Genomic DNA, 19,312 nt, shown 5'->3' with positions numbered 1-19,312 from the left:
TATCGCTCTCACTCTCTCATACTGGTCACTGGAAGTTCAACATGGCACCTCATGGCAAAGAACTCGGTGAGGATATGAAAAAAAGAATTGTCACTCTACATAAAGACGGCCTTGGCTATAAGAAGATTGCCAAGACCCTGAAACTGAGCTGCAGCAAGGTGGCCAAGACCATAGAGTGATTTAACAGGATAGGTTCCACTCAGAACAGGCCTTGCCATGGTTGACCAAAGAAGTTGAGTGCACATGCTCAGCGTCATATCCAGAGGTTGTCTTTGGGAAATAGATGTAGGAGTGCTGCCAGCATTTCTGCAGAGGTTGAAGGGGTGGGGGATCAGCCTGTCAGTGCTCAGACCATATGCCGCACACTGCATCAAATTGGTCTGCATGGCTTTCGTCCCAGAAGTAAGCCTCATCTAAAGATAATGCACAAGAAAGCCTGCAAACAGTTTGCTGAAGACAAGCAGACTAAGGACATGGATTACTGGAACCATGTCCTGTGGTCTGATGAGACCAAAATAAACTTATTTGGTTCAGATGGTGTGAAACGTGTGTGGCGGCAACCAGGTGAGGAGTACAAAGACAGGTGTGTCTTGTCTACAGTCAAGCATGGTGGTGGGAGTGTCATGGTCTGGGGCTGCATGAGTGCTGCCGGCACTGGGGAGATACAGTTCATTGAGGGAACCATAAATGCCAACATGTACTGTGACATACTGAAGCAGAGCATGATCCCCTCCTTTCGGACACTGGCCCGCAGGGCAGAATTCCAACATGATAACGACCCCGAACACACCTCCAAGATGACCACTACCTTGCTAAAGAAGCTGAGGGTAAAGGTGATGGACTGGCCAAGCATGTCTCCAGACCTAAACACTATTGAGCATCTGTGGGGCATCCTCAAATGGAAGGTGGAGGAGCGCAAGTTCTCCAACATCCACCAGCTCCATGATGTTGTCATGGAGGAGTGGAAGAGGACTCCAGTGGCAACCTGTGAAGCTCTGGTGAACTCCATGCCCAAGATGTTTAAGGCAGTGCTGGAAAATAATGGTGGCCACACAAAATATTAACACTTTGGGCCCAATTTGGACATTTTCACTTAGGGGTGTACTCACTTTTGTTGCCAGCGGTTTAGACATTAAATGCTGTGTGTTGAGTTATTTTGAGGAGACAGCAAATTTACACTGTTATACAAGTTGTACACTCACTACTTTACATTGTAGCAAAGTGTCATTTCTTCAGTGTTGTCACATGAAAAGATATAATAAAATATTTAAAAAATGTGAGGGATGTACTCACTCCTGTGATATACTGTGTGTGTGTGTATATATCTTTTTGCAATAAAACATATTCAATAAAAAAAATTAAATAAAATTTCTTCATGAATTTAGGCCAAAATGTACATGTCTTTGGTAAAAAAAAACAAATCCCAATAAGTGTATAGCAATTGGTTTGCGTGAAAGTTATAGCGTCTACAAATGGCGGTATATATACACTCTCTCCTGTCAGCTGCTCTTCCAATCAATGAGTTCTGGCAATGAATCGCTGTTTGGGACCCAATGATTGACACTTATGGGAGCCAATGACAGCGCGGGTAGGACAACACGCACGCGCCCCCTACCTGGAGATGCAAACTCACACATATATATATGATTTTGTGCAGAGCAGCAGCCCTATAGCAGTAAAACTGCTATAGGGTGGCCAGGAAATGGTTAAAGGAATACACACAAACATGTTGTTTGTGTATTTTTAAAGGAAAACACATGGACATTTTGCTGGTTGGTTATTTTTAAAGGAACTGTTTTTTTTCATCATTTTGTTTTATTCGCATCACATTTTTGATTTTATTTATTATAGTTTATGACACTAGAGCATATGTTTATAAGAAACACTAATATCCAGCACTCCACCTGGAAATTCACTGAGAACTACAAGCGAACATGAGCAAAGGATGCCAGTATTTGTCAATTCATCGATTCATTCACAGAATGCTGTGAATGAATGACGTGGCCGTGTGGGTGGAGCCTTGCACAGCCATGCTCTCTTTTCAAAAAGTGACAGCTGATAGGGGAAACTTTTCCCTGTACTGCTGTCATAGACAGGGCTCAGATTGCTGAACTGCTGCAGGAGCAGGAACATGTTACATGCTCTACCCTAAAAACAAGTGGAACATGCAACATGTTCCCGAAAGTGAACCTACCTTTTAAGTAGCCATAGGAGATGAAGACTGCTTTGCAAGTGTCAGCATCCTGGCAAAATAGTGTTTTTCCATCACTATGAAATATCAAAGCAAATTTGTCACACTGGTGATCTGTTTACTAGTGAAAACAACCCACTTGCTAAGAAACCACTCTTTTGCTCCTAAGGTACTTCTTTCTCACTGGCCTAAACAGCTTAATTATAATTTCTCCATTACTGGGCCAAACACTAAAATTTTGTTTGCTACTGAGGGATTGACATCATAGGAGCAGATGAATGCACTCTCCCTGAGTGGAGAGTTGCTACCAACAACAGGATGGCTAGCTTAGCATACCCTATATGACTGCAATTACTGACTGATCATTCTGTCTGTTACATCCGTTCCCCTATCGTATTCACTTAAAGAGTAACTCCACTTTTGTTGAGAAAAAAAACGTTCCCCTCTGGGTGATCTATGTACATGGCAAGGATTCTTACAAACTTTGTTGCAGATTCCTACCTTCTGGTATTCTGAAGAAATAGCTGTTTGTTTGTGTCTGTTTGCAGAGTGAATCAATATGGGAGTGATTTTATAATTATCAATCAGTTGCTGCACCAGCAGGGCTCTAATGATAAAAAACTGGAAGGTCTACTTCCCTTTAGAATTGATTTTCAATGGCTAAATGGTTAGCACTTCCGCCTGGCAGTTGGTTCAAATCCCAACCATGGCATCACCTGCCTGGAGTTTGCATGTTCTCCCTGTACCTGCATGTTTTTTTTTCCGGGTACTCTGGTTTGATCCCACACTCCAAAGACATGCTAGTAGGTTAATTTGCTCCTGTCTAAATTGGCCGTAGTATGTGTATGTGTATATATGAGTTAGGGACCTTAGATTGTACGCCCCTTGAGGGTTAGAGACTGATGTGAATGTATAATATATGTGTAAAGTGCTGCGTAAATTGATGGCGCTATACAAGTACCTGTAATAATAATTTTCCTTTGGGAGTATCTAAATAAAAATTTAATTTTTGTTGCAGGGGATGCAGAAAATCTGACTTGTGTGATTGGCTTACTAATTTTCCCAGAAGTCTGCACTAAGATACAAGCAGGAAATTACATTGCTGGGGGGCGTTCTGTACATTCTGTGTACAGACCGGCCTCAGGTAGCCATATTGCATTGCATTTTACAGAAAATTGCAGCACTACAGATTGAAAAGGAAAGGTCATTTTTACTAACACTGAATTACAATATGACTTGTGTTGCAATTGTATATGCTATACTATTTTTTGTATTTGCGATCTTTTTTTCCCACGAAAGTAAAGTTACCCTTTAACCTCAGTATTCAATAATGACAGAATCTTTCTATATCATTTACTATTAGATTGTAAGCTCCAAGGAGCAGGGCCCTCCTAACCCTCTTGTATTGAACTGTATTGTTGCTGTATTGTCTCCCTTTATATTGTAAAGCGCTGAGCAAACTGTTGGCGTTATATACTTTCTGTATAATAATAATACTAGCCATCTTGTCTTTTATATTTGTAAAATTTCTTGGATTACCTATTTTATTAAAGAACAAACATTCTAAATTTTCCTGTTGCCATCACCATGTAGGAACTGTAGACAAAAGAAAGATCTCATCCTAATTTCAAAGTTAAACTGCAGAGAGATATAGGCCTGGTTCACATCAATGCATTTTTTAGTGCTTTTTGCAGAAATGCACTACAGTCCATTTAACATGGTTTCCTATGGGACATGTTTTGTTTTTGAAAAAGATCAGGGACTTTTTAAATGCAAAAAGCAGTATTTTTGCTACAATAGAGTTTAATGGAGAAGCTACTGAAACACATGTAGTGTGTTTTTGCAACATTTTGCGTTTTGATTCTGCACAGCAACAAAAAATTTCTCCTTTAATGAAAAAAAAGTAAAAAACGCAAAACGTGGTAAAAACACATGTGCAAAAATGCACTAAATGCAAATTTTAAATGTAAGTATTGTAAGTACCTGACTTTGTTCAGGTATCAGCCTCTTGTAATCCCTTGTCTAGTACAGCTCAGGCTGGTAGAAATAGAAGCAACAGAGCTGTGTATATCTCAGAACTGGATGAACACAAATACCCGTTGGAAGGTAAAAGAGCTCTATTTTACAGTATGAATTTCCTCTGAGTATTTAATAGACTGCTTTGAGTTAAACTTTAAAACCTTTTCATTAGACACAATGGCTACGTCAAAATCCCATACTGTTACATGGGAACAAAACACATCAACTACTACATACCAGCTGAGGTTTTAGTGTTTGGCAGATTCCTCTTAAAGTTTCACCAAGTTTATTAGCAGGACTTTTCCCTATTTTTCAAACTTGTAGAAGGGCATCATGCTAGATAAAACAATGCATTTGTGCCACTAAACATGTACTCCAGCATGAGAAAACTCTGCAGCTTTTATGTAACAGAAATACAGGCGATGTATATTACCTAAGCTAAATCAATACTCATTTTGTTCCCTTGTTTGCAGTGCTGCAATCTCCTGAGGCAATTTTGGAATTTCAGTTATTACCATGACAAATAATTATTTGTTACACTTAGAAAATTCATCTGAAGAAAATCCATTAACCTTCCAGCCACGGTTCACTACCATTTTATACTCCGAGCGCTTTATGAGAGAAATACTATAGTAAGCAAATTAAAGCCATTAATCTTTAACCCTTCTAGAACCCGAGAAGGTGATTCCTGAGATGTCTTCATTAGATTAGAGACATCTATTCAGATTATCCAATTTGTCCATGTGTCCTGATAGGTCAACAGCTCCTCCTTCTGAAGCTGCACCTACTGCCCATTGCTTCGGGCAGAGATATTTCCTAATACACGTCTACAGAAAGACTTATGAAGACATAAAGATGATGAAAAAAGGTATTTTATAATGGAGATTTTTATTTAAGCAGTAGAAATGAGTTTGGGTAGAGTCACTTGTGGAGCTAGCTTTGCCTGCCTTTGTGACAATTAAAAAAAATAGCTCACTTTCGCTTATTTCCTGAGATTATAAATAACTGCGAGGATATAAGCTGAGGTAAAATGCTTTTATGCAATTTAATGTCTATGTGCACCCATTCACGCCACTCTTTCTGATTTCTTCTTATATCTCGTGGGATCTCTGCATGCTAGTTTCCCCATACTGTAGCATGAATGTGTACATAAAAAATCCAGAAATGACCTTGTAACACCCTTGTTTTGTCTTTAGCACCAAAAAAGAGATTTACATCGGGGAGCTCCCTTTCCCAGACCTATGACAACCTTAATTCAGAATACAGAGAGATAGAGCTGAAATTATGTGCAAGCAGAACTTGCTACTAGTATAGCAAAATATAAATTTTCAGCATGATCAATTCAAAACTGGAATACTAACTTTGTGTGGACTACTTGAAATATATATATAATCAAAAGTAGAATGGGGAAGGGTTACAACTCCCAGCTTATATTTTTTATTATTATTTATCAATTCAGACTCTTGCATACACAATATAAAAAGAAGCAGGCACAGCATCCATTATACAGAAATGAGTAATGTCTGAAAACATAAGATAATACAAAACAAATTGTAGTGCAATATATCACCAGTTCTTCCTAACCATATATATGGTTTACAGAAAGCAATGGGTTGATTCTGTTAACAGGTTTGCATGCAAGATGTCAAATCTAGTTTTACAAACATCAGATATGAACAAAGAAAAAGGGGTAATAAAGGTTCATGATGTGTAGAAAGGTTGCTAAGAGTGATTAAGAAGGAAGAATCCCAGTTATTTTTTGATGTTTTTATCCCATTGGGAAGATTTCCCTTCACTCCCTGTCCTGCAGACACAATAGGAAGGAGAAAATCTCTTGAAATGAGGTGAATTTCTCTGTTAGAAAGATGTCACTGCAACGTGTCCTCATTGGAAGGCTTTATCTGGAATTCAGCTACTGAGCAGTTTGGCAAAAGACATTGATGTAGCTAATTCTAATCTGCCTCTAGTAGTTAACCTACAAATCTCTACACGTAAAAAGTAAGCCAAAAAAGCATTTAAATGTCAAAATCACATAAACTACTTTGGGATATAACTATAGGTGCTCTATACTTTCCTTTATACAACCTTTAGAAGAAGATAGACAAAGAAAATCTTTATACCACATGGGCTAACTGAAGTATAGTGATATGTCTGAATGCATCTATAGTTTCTTTATTTGAGGCACTTTAACCTCAGTTTTTGTCTACGGTAAAATAAAAAAATAAATTTAGATTTTTTCCCACATCAGCGCATTTGCAAGTGGCGTACGTATACAAGGAAATTGACCTTTCTGGGAGAAAAAAATCTTATATGCAAAGCTGGTGAGTCAGTAAATCTCCAAGAAGACTGCATAACATCAAGTGACAGGGGGAGTAAAAGGGTGAAGATAAGAGAAAACTGAAGAAAGAAAATATATTCACAGACATCCTCAGAGGGAGAGTGAGCCAAATCTAACACAAGAAAGATAAGCTATATGGCAAGGATCATAGAAAATGATGCCTACTAAGAACTACAAAAAGAAGAGAGGAGATAATGGGTGAAATAACTGAATTATATGCCTACAAAGAAAACAGATTCTCACTCCCTAGCACTATAAAGAATAAAAGGGGGTATTGAATATGCATTATTAAGGACATTTTTAAAATCGATACAAATCAGCTTTAGAAATATCTGCAAGTGATTACCTTGAAGTAGCCTACCTCATCACAAGGCTATCCCCTCTTCAATCAATCATGAATGCTGCTGCCAGACCTATCCCCACCTAACTGTTCTGTATCAGCCACCCCTCTCTGCCAATCCCTCCCACTGGTTTCCCGTTACGCAACGAATAAAATTCAAAACATTAATAACATATAAAGCCATTTATAACTTGGCCCCAAGTTACATCACCGATCTTGTCTCCAAATATCATCCAAACCGTACTCTCTGCTCCTCGCACGACCTCCTGCTCTCTAGCTCCCTTGTCTCCTCCTCCCATGCTCATCTCCCGGACTTCTCCAGAGCTTCACCCATCCTCTGGAACTCTCTACCCCAATTTATCAGACTATCGCCTACTCTGCTCACTTTTAGGCGATCTCTGAAAACCTATCTCTTCAGGGAAGCCTATCCTGCCTTCAGCTAATAATGGAATCTTCTACTCCTCCTACCAGTCCATCCTCCACAGTTACTACCTTTTGTACCACTAGCCCCTCCCTTCTAGATTGTAAGCTCCAAAGAGCAGGGCCCTCCTATCCCTCGTGTATTGAACTGTATTGTTGCTGTATTGTCTCCTGTTATAATGTAAAGCGCTGAGCAAACTGTTGGCGCTATATAAATCCTGTATAATAATAATTAATCAGGAACTATAGCCTGAAGCAAAAGATGTGCACAGTATGATGGACAGATTGTATATGCAGTATACAACTGCAAATATTGTTTTCCTCAAACTTGTTTTCCCTAAACTGTGTATGTATATATGCACTAAGGACACACTACCAGTTCAAGCCTAAAGCTGGTGGAACAAAAGTATTTGATGACTGACTAAATCCAATTAGAACTGTGATTGATCAGCTGTAGATGTCTGCTCACACATGTAGTAGCTACAGATATTGTGAATGTAGCCTGATGTGGCCAAAACTGGCCTTACAGGGTGGCAGCCATCTCATGTCTATGGGTTCCTAGGACCTTTTCACTTCTATGATAGCAAAAAGACTCTGTCTAAAGCTTGCCATAGATGGCAGAAATGTAATCTAATTTCTGCTGTATGCTGTAAAGTTGGGTGGAAAATTTTCAACTAATTAATGACTGCATCTTAAAAGATGTAGTCATGGTTTGGGTATTCAAGCAGCCATGGGTGCTATGGCTAATTGAATGCAATCGCCGACAGTGGAAACTCTTCCTTCCAAGCTGCATTGCAAGGATGGGGGAATCAATTTTTTTTCTCTCTCAGGCACCCTGCAAGATACAGTCAGGTCCATAAATATTGGGACATCGACACAATTCTAACATTTTTGGCTCTATACATCACCACAATAGATTTGAAATGAAACGAACAAGATGTGCTTTAACTGCAGACTGTCAGCTTTAATTTGTGAGTATTTACATCCAAATCAGGTGAACTGCAAGTATAGCAGCTGATTGATAATTATAAAATCACTCCAATTCTCATTCACTTTGTACATGGACAAACGCTATTCATTCATAATAACAAAAGGTAGGAATCTGCAACAAAGTTTGTTAAAATCCTTGAAATGTACATGGATCAGCCAAAGGAGAATGTTTTTTTTTTCCCCCTAAACATATGGGGAGTTACACTTTAACGCTTGATTTGTCTCTTGGTCCAGTACATGATATATATATATATATATATATATATATATATATATACACACACACACATACACAGAGTCAGGTCCATAAGTATTGGGACATCGACACAATTCTAATATTTTTGGCTCTATACACCACCACAATGGATTTGAAATGAAGCGAACAAGATGTGCTTTAACTGCAGACTGTCAGCTTTAATTTGTGGGTATTTACATCCAAATCAGGTGAACTGCAAGTATAGCAGCTGATTGATAATTATAAAATCACTCCAATTCTCATTCACTTTGTACATGGACAAACGCTATTCATTCATAATAACAAAAGGCAGGAATCTGCAACAAAGTTTGTTAAAATCCTTGAAATGTACATGGATCAGCCAAAGGAGAATGTTTTTTTTTCCCCCCTAAACATATGGGGAGTTACACTTTAACGCTTGTTTTGTCTCTTGGTCCAGTACATGCCATATATATATATATATATATATATATATATATATATATATATACACACACATATATACATATACATACAGTCAGGTCCATAAATATTGTGACATCGACACAATTCTAACATTTTTTAGCTCTATACACCACCACAATGGATTTAAAATGAAACGAACAAGATGTGCTTTAATTGCAGACTGTCAGCTTTAATTTGAGGGTATTTACATCCAAATCAGGTGAACGGTGTAGGAATTACAACAGTTTGCATATGTGCCTCCCACTTGTTAAGGGACCAAAAGTAATGGGACAGAATAATAATCATAAATCAAACTTTCACTTTTTAATACTTGGTTGCAAATCCTTTGCAGTCAATTACAGCCTGAAGTCTAGACATCACCAGACGCTGGGTTTCATCCCTGGTGATGCTCTGCCAGGCCTCTACTGCAACTGTCTTCAGTTCCTGCTTGTTCTTGGGCCATTTTCCCTTCAGTTTTGTCTTCAGCAAGTGAAATGCATGCTCAATCGGATTCAGGTCAGGTGATTGACTTGACCATTGCATAACATTCCACTTCTTTCCCTTAAAAAACTCTTTGGTTGCTTTTGCAGTATGCTTTGGGTCATTGACCATCTGCACTGTGAAGCGGCGTCCAATGAGTTGTGAAGCATTCGCTGAATATGAGCAGATAATATTGCCCGAAACACTTCAGAATTCATCCTGCTGCTTTTGTCAGCAGTCCCATCATCAATAAATACAAGAGAACCAGTTCCATTGGCAGCCATACATGCCCACGCCATGACACTACCACCACCATGCTTCACTGATGAGGTGGTATGCTTAGGATCATGAGCAGTTCCTTTCCTTCTCCATACTCTTCTCTTCCCATCACTCTGGTACAAGTTGATCTTGGTCTCATCTGTCCATAGGATGTTGTTCCAGAACTGTGAAGGCTTTTGTAGATGTGGCAAACTCTAATCTGGCCTTCCTGTTTTTGAGGCTCACCAATGGTTTACATCTTGTGGTGTACCCTCTGTATTCACTCTGGTGAAGTCCTCTCTTGATTGTTGACTTTGACACACATACACCTACCTCCTGGAGAGTGTTCTTGATCTGGTCAACTGTTGTGAAGGAGGTTTTCTTCACCAGGGAAAGAATTCTTCAGTCATCCACCACAGTTGTTTTCCGTGGTTTTCCGGGTCTTTTGGTGTTGCTGAGCTCACCGGTGCGTTCCTTCTTTTTAAGAATGTTCCAATCAGTTGTTTTGGCCACGCCTAATGTTTTTGCCATCTCTCTGATGGGTTTGTTTTGTTTTTTCAGCCTAATGATGGCTTGCTTCACTGATAGTGACAGCTCTTTGGATCTCATCTTGAGAGTTGACAGCAACAGATTCCAAATGCAAATAGCACACTTGAAATGAACTCTGGACCTTTTATCTGCTCATTGTAATTGGGATAATGAGGGAATAACACACACCTGGCATGGAACAGCTGAGAAGCCAATTGTCCCATTACTTTTGGTCCCTTAACAAGTGGGAGGCACATATGCAAACAGTCTGCAGTTAAAGCATATCTTGTTCGTTTCATTTCAAATCCATTTTGGTGGTGTATAGAGCCAAAAATGTTAGAATTGTGTCAATGTCCCAATATTTATGAACCTGACTGTACCTTAGACCAGAGAAGTGTCATGAAAGCTGGCCTGCCTGCTTGTTTTAGGTCAGTGGCTCAAGTAGAGGAAAATAAAGATGATCAACCCGATGCTTGCAGCTTCACAAATAATTCAGCAATGCCAGTTTCATAATTCTTATCCTAACAGGTTCTCTTTAAAAAAAATTTTTTTCACATAGACAATACTGAGGTAAACTTATAATAGTAGCCAATGCCACCATATAATCGTCTTCTTAGTTGTCAATCTGATGGCCAACTCTGTGAATTATTATTGGAATAAACAGAACATATACCCTAGACCAGGGGTCCTCAAACTACGGCCTGCAGGCCACATGCGGCCCGCCGAGGCCATTTATCTGGCCCGCCGGCAGGGGCGTATTTTCCGCGAGGAAGGGACACTAAGTACAGGGGTGGGCAGGGGGCTGCTGTACCTTACCTGGCTCCGGTCCCAGTCCCACGACGATCCAGTCCAGGAAGCGCTGCTCCTTCATTCACTCCGGCCACTCCCTCACTCCTGCCGCTCGGCTCCGCCTCCTCACCGGTGATTGGGCGCCAGAACTGTAGCTCAGGAAAGGCACACAGGCGGCCAATCACCTGTGAGGAGGCGGAGCTGAGCGGCCCCGCAAACATCGAGTGAGGGAGAGGCCGGAGTGAAGGACAGCTGACAGGTAAGTGTGCCATGTTGATGGTGCTGCTGCAACCAGGTATGCTGGCTGCTGCAGCACAATGCTGGAACAGGGGTCAGCAAGTTAAGTGTCATTGGTGTCAGTGGGAGAAATAGTGCCCCATCATTGGTGTCACTGACACCAATGATGGGGCACTATTCCTCCCACGGACACCAATGATGGGGCACATTTATTCCCACTGACACCAATGATGGGGCACGTTTCTTCCCACTGACCCCAATGATGGGGCACGATTCTTCCCACTGACACCAATGATGGGGCACTATTCCTCCCACTGACACCAATGATGGGGCACTATTCCTCCCACTGACACCAATGATGGGGCACTATTCCTCCCACTGACACCAATGATGGGGCACTATTTCACTCCATAAGACACACTTGGGGGGAAATGTCTGTGCGTCTTATGGAGCAGCCGGCCCAGTATTCCCGCCGCCGTTGTATGTCCGCAGTCTCTAGTCATCTCCTGTACTGTGTCCGCATTTGTTCATAGTTTTTTTTTTTTTTTAAACTATAGTCCGGCCCTCCAACGGTCTGAGGGACAGTGAACTGGCCCCCTGTTTAAAAAGTTTGAGGACCCCTGCCCTAGACTATTCTTTTTAAGCTTTTTCTGTCTTTTGGCCATTAATATTCAGGGCATAGTGGTGACCTGCCATATAACTGTCTACTTTGGGTCCAATCCACAATACTGCATGTAAAAATCTCCCTCATTTAAAACATAAAATTATAACTGTTGCAACTGTAAACATATATTGAAAATATATATGAAATATACACTATATTGCCAAAAGCTATTGGGACACTAATCCAAATCATTGGATTCAGGTGTTCCAATCACCTCCATGGCCACAGGTGTATAAAATCAAGTACCTAGGCATGCAGACTGCTTCTACAAACATTTGTGAAAGAATGGGTCGCTCTCAGGAGCTCAGTGAATTCAGGTGTGGTACTGTGATAGGTTGCCACCTGTGCAATAAGTCCATCTGTGAAATTTCCTTGCTACTAAATATTCCACAGTCAACTCTCAGAGGTATTATAACAAAGCAGAAGCAACTGGCAACAACAGCAGCTCAGCCACGAAATGGTAGGCCACATAAAATGACTGAGCAGGGTCAACGCATAGTGCGCAGAAGTTGCCAACTGTCTGCAGAGTCAATAGCTAAAGACCTCCAAACTTTGTGCGGCCTTCAGATTGACACAACAGCGCATAGAGAGCTTCATGGAATGGGTTTTCATGGCCGAGCAGCTGCATCCAACCCTCACATTACCAAGTGCAATGCAAAGCGTTGGATGCAGTGATGTAAAACACACTGCCAGTGGATTCTAGAGCAGTGGAGACGTGTTCTCTGGAGTGACGAATCATGCTTCTCTGTCTGGAAATCCGATGGACATGTCTGAGTTTGGCGGCTGCCAGGAGAACTGTACTTGCCTAACTGCATTGTGCCAAGTGTAAAGTTTGGTGGAGGGGGGATTATGGTGTGGGGTTGTTTTTCAGGGGTTGGGCTTGACCTGTTGGTTCCACTGAAGGGAACTCTTAAAGGTGCCAGCATACCAAGACATTTTGGACAATTTCATGCTCCCAACTTTGTGAGAACAGTTTGGGGATGGCTCCTTCCTATTCCAACATTACTGCACACCAGTGCACAAAGCAAGATCCATTAAGACATGGATGAGCGAGTTTGGAGTGGAGGAACTTGACTGGCCTGCACAGAGTCCTGACCACAACCTGATAGAACACTTTTGGGATGAATTAGAGGGGAGACCGTAAACCAGGCATCTGTTCGACATCTGTGCTTGACCTCACAAATGCGCTTGTGAAAGAATGGTCAAACATTCCCATAGACACAGTCCTAAACCTTGTGGATAGCCTTCTCAGAAGAGTTGACAAAACAGCAGCTCCAAGGGCATGGACTTTTATTGTTCCAACAGATCATGGTCCTCAAAGAAGGAACTGTATTCTCTATTAATTTGCCTAGTCCAGTTAGCAACACTCTGCTCTCTCTGGTCCTGCCTTGCAATCAGCCATTGGTACTATTTCCTCTTGTCAAACGTTGCCTTCAATAGGGTTTCAAAATGTCTATTACCAGAATCATCCTGAACGGAATCAGTAAGAGGCTGTTAGGAACAGAATTGTCTTGATAACAAAACCAGAAAAAGATCCACTACTGGGACAGACATTTTTTAATAAATTGCTTTTCCATAGGATATAACTTAGCAAAGAATTTTTGGAGAAAATATTCCTTTTCAGGATTTGGCTGATACTCATGCAAAGCATAGTTAATTTCCTTGTACAAGGGAAATGTCTTTCTAGACTATGCCATCCATTTTCTTCCCATAGAAGCTTGTTTAGGCTGAACAGATTCCAGTTCTGTTAGGGAAAGGCTAGTACACACCACATCACTAAGCAAGCTCACATTAAAAAGCATATGGCAAAAAGCTTTAGCCTGTTCCTCATAAAATGCAGGAGGTGGAAATTCCTCTGTAGGATCCTCTTTTGGGTGCACCTAACCTTCTTCCATATCATTTCCAAAGAGGTTAGGAGGTTCAGGGTCATACTCTTGAATAGGATTCAGGTGTTGGAGGGGCATAACAGGCCAAAGGTTCTATAAGGGCAGATAGTTTCCCAAAGAAATCAGAGATCGTTGCAGTGAAAATTTGCCTTAGTCAAACAGGTTATCTGCCGCATGCCTGAGAGAGAGCTAGAAGAAGTGTGCTGTCAGAGGACCTCGCTCCAGTGCAGGGGAAAGCTCTCAACTCTTCTGTTTTTTTTCAGTGCTGTTTGTAGCATGAGTGCCGTTAGGCCCTTTTTTCTCAGCTCCTTTGTGCCTGTTCCCACCATTGCTAATTGAGAGGATCCACTGTGAGGTACACACTAAATAGAGCAGAATTAGAGAGTATTAGCCTGTCTGGGAAGGGAGTTGTAGTAACCCAGGCACTGCCTGATATCCTGTGGTTGTGTCTCTGTAACAGAAGCAGCCAGAAGACAACTATACGTGCTTCTTGTATTCATGGTTGAATTGTATCAGCATCTCAAGCAGACATGTTCCAGAATCACAAGAATACCCATTAAAAAGGGACAGGAGAAACTGATGTAAGTACTAAGTAGGTGGGTTTTGCTTCCTGTATGTCTCTAGCCTTTATATTCACATACAGGCAAAGGTTACCAAAGCAGGATGACACACCCAACGCTTGCAGTTTCACAAATAAGTCAGAAATTACAATGTTTTTCTCATTAACCACTTGCCTACTGGGCACTTTCACCCCCTTCCTGCCCAGGCCAATTTTCAGATTTCAGTGCCATCACGTTTTGAATGGCAATTGCGCGGTCATGAAACATGGTATCCATATGAAATTTTTATAATTTTTTTCACACAAATAGAGCTTTCTTTTGGTGGTATTCAGTCACCACTGGGTGTTTTAGTTTTTGCTAAACAAATGACAAAACAACAAAAATATTGAAAAAAAAATGTTTCTTTGTTTCTATAAAAAAAATTTAGCAAACAGGTAATTTTTCTCCTTCAATGATTTGTGTTGGTGAGGCTGCACTGATAGGTAGCACTGATGAGGCGGCATTGGTGGGCATTGATGAGGCACGGATGATTCTATACGGATATGCGGCAATGATGGGCCCTGATTATCAGTGCAGATGTCTGCTTTGACAGTTGCCGGTAGCCGGCAGTACTTTTCTCATGCTGTGGTAGCTTACAAACAGTGCCGGGTGCGCACCGCTGGGGGAGCCTGTGCTGAGAGGACGTCATATGACGCTCTCCTGGAACTGGACAACCGCACTGTAGCCATCTTTCGGTAGTAAAGTAGTTAAAACAAGTGCAAGAGTATATCAAGAAATAGCGATCCTACGGTCCCTATTAATAGCACTGTATTGCACACAAATGAGACTATGCATAAGTGAATAACTAACAGGCCGTGTTACTCATAAAAACTCTGCCATATTGTAGTTGAAAAGGAAGAAAATTGTTGATTGCTATAAGCAATATAGAACATCTAGGGTAATCCTCCTCACAGAGACTTTCGTAAATTAGGTGTTTCAAGGCATGCCAAATAACTTGATGAGGTATCTCAGTGCTGCAAAATGTGCAGAGGTTTCCAAGGCACAAAGAATGATTTGTATCATTCCCAGCTCTCAAAAGAGCTTATAGCCTAGTGATACACACACACACACACACACACACACACACACACACACACACACACGGGCCAATATTGCATTACCTTTGCAGTATGTTTGAGCGTGGGATAGGAAACCACAGGAAAAATATAAAAACTCCAAGTTATCCAGTGCTACCAGGTCATGTCTTAAACTAAAACTAATTTCTGACATTTTCCCCCAATCCATGCCTTAATATAAAAGAGTAAAAGAAAATTAATTAGAGGAAGTAAAATCAATAGCTGTGACAGGCAATGGTGGAATACTAAACAAATATAGCTGCACTTATGATCTAGAACACCTATGTTGCTCTTGTCATTGATTTAAACAGAAACAAAGAAAACACTTCTATCCAGTAGATTATGGCACATAAGCAGCTACTGTGCCCTTTCCAATCTCCAGACAAAAGCAAATAATTGGTTCCCTTGGGTTGCCAGAGCTAGTGTCTTTGCCTCAGGTAACAGCTCGGTTTTAGGACTGGATTTCCTTTCCATCCAAGTTATTAATTTTGACATCTAAACATTGCATGGTAGATGTGCTTTGACATGCTTTTGGCTGGGGCTCTGGTGGGCAACACAGCATTTAAAACAAAAACAGGTGTATAACGTTGATTAGGCTCTGAGTATCCCCAGGCAGTCTGGAGGTCTCTTGGTAGTTTTCATGTGCAGGCTACAAGAAAGTAAATTAGAATTCTGTCCCGTGTCTGATGATTGTAAATTGTTACTTTTGTCGACATCCTGTGGGCTTAGGCTTACCATGACACATGAAACACAACCTGTTTAACTCCCTTCATTCCGTCAATGGCAGTCGGGCTTGACCTTAGGTTTCCTTGGCTTCACCTCTAGCACCCTCCCCCCTTCCTATTACTTGAGAAGCAAGCAGTGAAAACATCAGTCTGCCAGTCATGGGCAGGTACGGCACATTGTGGGGGGAGCGGGACTTTAATCACACAGATGCCACTTGCCTGCCAGCATGATAAAGTGCAGAAGCAGATAGGGAAAAGGGGTTGTGGATTGTTTAACTCTATAACCCAACAGGGACTGCTTTGAAAAAAAGGGGAAAAAAAACATGTGGCTGCAGTACACATGTGTTTGCCTGGACTGCGAACTTCCCCTGCCTGAGGCAACAAACTTCAACTCCCAGTATAGTCTGAAACACTACAGATACTGTTTAAACTAGCAAGGGATTTCAAGATATTTTACAAATTTATTAGCTTAGCTGACAACATAATAACAACTGAAAATGACAGATTATGAATGTTATCATAACAAAAGGAGGAAAAAAACCGAAAGGAAACAATGTTACATTCTTCAGGGATGATGGTCATAATGACAGTGATCATCCAAATTTTTCTGGAAACAGTTTAGAAAGGGAAGTCTGATCAGTGTAACCTGTAAAAATTTCTCGAGACAATATACTCTTAGATCAGCGGTTCTCAACCTGGGGGTCGCGACCCCTTTGGGGGTCGAACGACCATTTCCCAGGGGTCGCCTAAGACCATCGGAAAACACATATTTCCGATGGTCTTAGGAACCGAGACACCGCTGCTCTGTCTCGCGATCTGTGGGCGGGATGATATGCTGCCCCTGTAACCTGGCCACACCTCCGGGATCACTCAACAGCTCCGCCTCCTCACCGCTGGCCACCGGAACTGTAGCTCAGGAGAGGCACACAGGCGGCCAATCACCGGCGAGGAGGTGGAGCTTGGAGAGGAGGAGCTGAGCGGCAGAGCGCGCAGATCGAAGAAGATCGAGGGAGCTGCAGGACCGAGTGAAGAGGAGAGAGGCCAGAGAAGGAAGACAGCTGACAGGTAAGTGCAAATTTTGCTTCTGCAGGCTGTAGATGGGAGAGGGAGAGAGCGAGCCCAGGCTGGAGCAGGGGTCAGCAAGGTAAGTATCATTGGTGTCAGTGGGAGGAATAGTGCCCCATCATTTGTGTCACTAATACCAACGATGGGGCACTATTCCTCCCCCCACTGACACCAACGATGGGGCACTATTCCTCCCCCCACTGACACCAACGATGGGGCACTATTCCTCCCACTGACACCAACGATGGGGCACTATTCCTCCCACTGACACCAACGATGGGGCACTATTCCTCCCACTGACACCAATGATGGGGCACTATTCCTCCCCCCACTGACACCAACGATGGGGCACCATTCCTCCCCCCACTGACACCAACGATGGGGCACTATTCCTCCCCCCACTGACACCAACGATGGGGCACTATTCCTCCCACTGACACCAACGATGGGGCACTATTCCTCCCCCCACTGACACCAACGATGGGGCACTATTCCTCCCCCCACTGACACCAATGATAGGCACTATTCCTCCCCCCACTGACACCAACGATGCGGCACTATTCCTCCCACTGACACCAACGATGGGGCACTATTCCTCCCACTGGCACCAATGATAGGCACTATTCCTCCCCCCACTGACACCAATGATAGGCACTATTCCTCCCCCCACTGACACCAACGATGGGGCACTATTCCTCCCCCCACTGACACCAACGATGGGGCACTATTCCTCCCCCCACTGACACCAACGATGGGGCACTATTCCTCCCCCCACTGACACCAACGATGGGGCACTATTCCTCCCCCCACTGACACCAACGATGGGGCACTATTCCTCCCCCCACTGACACCAACGATGGGGCACTATTCCTCCCCCCACTGACACCAACGATGGGGCACTATTCCTCCCCCCACTGACACCAACGATGGGGCACTATTCCTCCCCCCACTGACACCAACGATGGGGCACTATTCCTCCCCCCACTGACACCAATGATAGGCACTATTCCTTCCCCCACTGACACCAACGATGGGGCACTATTCCTCCCCCCACTGACACCAATGATAGGCACTATTCCTCCCACTGACACCAATGATGGGGCACTATTCCTCCCACTGATACCAACGATGGGGCACTATTCCTCCCACTGATACCAATGATGGGGCACTATTCCTCCCACTGACACCAATGATGGGGCACTATTCCTCCCACTGATACCAATGATGGGGCACTATTCCTCCCACTGACACCAATGATGGGGCACTATTCCTCCCACTGACACCAATGATGGGGCACTATTCCTCCCACTGACACCAATGATGGGACACTATTCCTCCCACTGATACCAATGATGGGACACTATTCCCCCCACTGACACCAATGATGGGGCACTATTCCTGCCACTGACACCAATGATGGGGCACTATTCCTCCCACTGATACCAATGATGGGGCACTATTCCTCCCACTGACACCAACGATGGGGCACTATTCCTCCCACTGATACCAACGATGGGACACTATTCCTCCCACTGACATCAGTGATGGGGCGCTAGTCCTCCCACTGATACCAATGATGGGGCACTATTCCTCCCACTGATACCAATGATGGGGCACTATTCCTCCCACTGACACCAATGGCGGGACACTATTCCTCCCACTGATACCAACGATGGGACACTATTCCTCCCACTGACATCAGTGATGGGGCACTATTCCTCCCACTGATACCAACGATGGGACACTATTCCTCCCACTGATACCAATGATGGGGCATATTCCTCCCACTGATACCAACGATGGGACACTATTCCTCCCACTGATACCAATGATGGGGCGCTAGTCCTCCCACTGATACCAATGATGGGGCACTATTCCTCCCACTGCAAAATTACAGTTCTGAAGTAGCAACGAAAATAATTTTATGGTTGGGGGTCACCACAACATGAGGAACTGTATTAAGGGGTCGCGGCGTTAGAAAGGTTGAGAACCACTGTCTTAGATTGTCAGGTCTAACAAGCAAGGCCC

At 42.7% G+C, this 19,312-nt stretch overlaps 1 protein-coding gene across 2 annotated transcripts in view; it reads right to left on the bottom strand.

Annotated features, from left to right (window-relative positions):
• The window catches only part of LRBA (LPS responsive beige-like anchor protein), a 970,380-nt gene that overhangs the window by 5,191 nt on the left and 945,877 nt on the right, over positions 1-19,312 (bottom strand). The window lies entirely within an intron of this gene.

This window comes from Staurois parvus, unplaced genomic scaffold, assembly GCF_062004578.1.
Source record: "Staurois parvus isolate SC_StPar_1 unplaced genomic scaffold, SC_StPar_1.0 ptg000090l, whole genome shotgun sequence".
In the NCBI taxonomy this organism is placed as follows: Eukaryota; Metazoa; Chordata; class Amphibia; order Anura; family Ranidae; genus Staurois; species Staurois parvus.
Note: the sequence above shows the minus strand (reverse complement) of the source record. Positions and strands in the feature narration are given on the sequence as shown.